Below are 2,573 nucleotides of genomic sequence, written 5' to 3' on the forward strand. Positions count from 1 at the left end.
AAAGTAGCACCTCTCTCTCTCTCTCTCTCTCTCTCTCCATTATTTGTCAAGTAGCGACATCGTTATTTCAAAAAGAAAAGCAATGCAAATAGTTAGAATTTTTTGTCCAAAAATTAAAAAGTAGCACATCTTCTAGGGAAAACCCAAAATTTATTTCTTTTCTTTCCTCCACATCTTGTGAATGAAAACAAAGACAACGAAGGTTAAGCAAGGACAATAACTTAATGGCCTTGATGACTTAGAAAAATATCCATACATTTGGAGAGCACAAGAAAAGATTCATGTTCACGTTGCTTCAAATGCATAAACATAGGACTAACAAGGAACCAAGCTAGAAGATGAGAAATCCATGCAAAAAGAAGAGACTAGAAACAAAAAGAGTACATGGAATTTTTGGAACATGAAAGATGTAAAGAAAGAGTGTCTAGGCCACATAGGGTAGACCCGCCTATGAGTGGTATCTTTAGGCTTCTATGTCTAAGTTTGAGAAAGAATCCAGGAAAGTAGACTAAAAAAATGAGACAAAACTATCAAAACAAAAACAAAATAATTATAATGTGTTTTACTAAAGTTGCAATCCTTCATGTCTTAATGGGAAATTTCATACTATGCTACAAGGAAAGGGGCTTAGTGACCTTATTAAATTAGTGATATTCACCTAAGAAAATATTGTATTTTTGTAAAACATAGGAGTGAATATTATGATTTTTTTTCAAAAGATGAAGTTTACATAAAAAACATGTGAAGTGTGTACGTTAAGAACACAATTTCATGTGTTGTTAATATGATTAATTTTGCGATGCTAAAATACTATTTGTTAGCTACATTCTATAACAATGTTACTCATGTGACACCTATATTTTAAAACTCCCACATTAAATTGCAACACAAGAAAATATCTCTCTCAATATGGTTGGAATCCTTATGATAGTAGTGACACTCTATTGCCATAGAGACAACAACCCTCTATTTAGTAGAGTGAACATTCTCAATCCATTTCACAGTCTGTTTCTCAGTCTATCCTCCAATTTGTTCCTCACTTATATGAAATCAAAGGACCTTTAATATTTCCATGCAATTAAAAGTTAGTTAGTTATTTTAAAAGTTAGTTGGTCAATTAATAAGTTAGTAAGGTTACTAACTAAAAACTAACTAACGTTAATAATTAATTATTTGTATTCAATTAAAATATTTATTTTTAAAAATCAAGAGTTGTAATTTGATATTTTTCTCAGATTGAAAAAGACTGTAGCCACGCTTCACAGAAGATACAACATGAACCAGAGTTATGAGCCATATTAATCACTAGTGTTAATGTGTATAGTATGGATGGTAAAAAAACATTAGATTTTTTGGCAAAAACTAGCATATTTTAGATCTTATCCAAAAAGATATGGAGATTTCTAAAATTGGATGTCATATTTTTAAAAAATACAAGTGATGTTTTAGCTAGTTTTGGAGATTTTATAAAAAGAAAAAAAAAGAGAGAGATTAGCAAAATCGCCCATGCCGTTGTCGTGCTGCTGCGCATCCGAGGTGTGAAATCCACCAAAAAGTTGTGTGTGTGACATTTGTTACTTTGTACATACTTAGTTGTTGTGTTTGCATTCTTATTCTGCGTGCCAGCATAGTGGAGAGAGGTTCGGAAGTGAATATATTTGTGGGAAGCATAATGGTGGATATGTTTGTGAAGAATGGCAAAAACCCCACTTGAAGGTCGACGAGACAGGTTTTGATTTCAAAATCATGGTGTTAGGAAGTGATACATATAGAGCCGAAGGAGAACTTGGTGCTCTTTTATCTGCTAGGATTGTTGAACATAATGCCTATATAATGTTTGATGCTTTGATGACTGAGAAAGGTGAGGGAGTCAAAATGGCAGACTACTTTTTACCCACAAATGGGTCTACCTCTATCACTGGTCTGTCTCCTGTGCTTGAGGCATCTTACTCAATTTATAGAGTCCTGGTTGCTGCTGACTTCACACTGTATAACTATCTCATGGAGCTTTGGTGTGGTGTACTAGGCCCACTGTTTTAACAGAGAGTTAATCAAGCATATATGAAACAATGAGCCAGTTTGGAGAGACTCTTCTTCATATGAAGCAAGAGTTGAGGCAAAGTCTGAATTTCTAGAAGCTTATTGCTGTTTAAAAGAGACATGGGAATGCATTTCTGATGCAAGTCCAGGAGGCTGTACAGAGAGAATGCATGTGTGCCAGATAATCTCTTGTTTCGAGATTAGCTTCTCTGGCAGTAACTGTGATTATTTGAATTCATTTTTGTGGTTTGGAGTTACTGGAAATTCTGACGTGCCGTTGTGCAGTTATATATAGAATTGTCTGGCCTGGGGAAAGAAAAAGAAAGCCACAGATGGCTATTTTGGGGGGGAAAAGGTTTTTTTGGGGGGGAAAAAAAAGACTAGGCAACTGCTGCGGAAACATGGGAGAGGGGAAGAGAGACAGGGTGACATCTGATACCGAAGAGCTAGACCCATGGATCCTAGTTCCTATTCTGATGCACCTCGAGGAGGCTGGGGTGTTGGTCTGAAAGGAGTGCAGCCTAGAGCGACAA

This window comes from Lygodium microphyllum, chromosome 2 (assembly GCF_053477565.2).
Source record: "Lygodium microphyllum isolate KBCC chromosome 2, Lygodium_microphyllum_v1.1.10, whole genome shotgun sequence".
Lineage (NCBI taxonomy): Eukaryota > Viridiplantae > Streptophyta > Polypodiopsida > Schizaeales > Lygodiaceae > Lygodium > Lygodium microphyllum.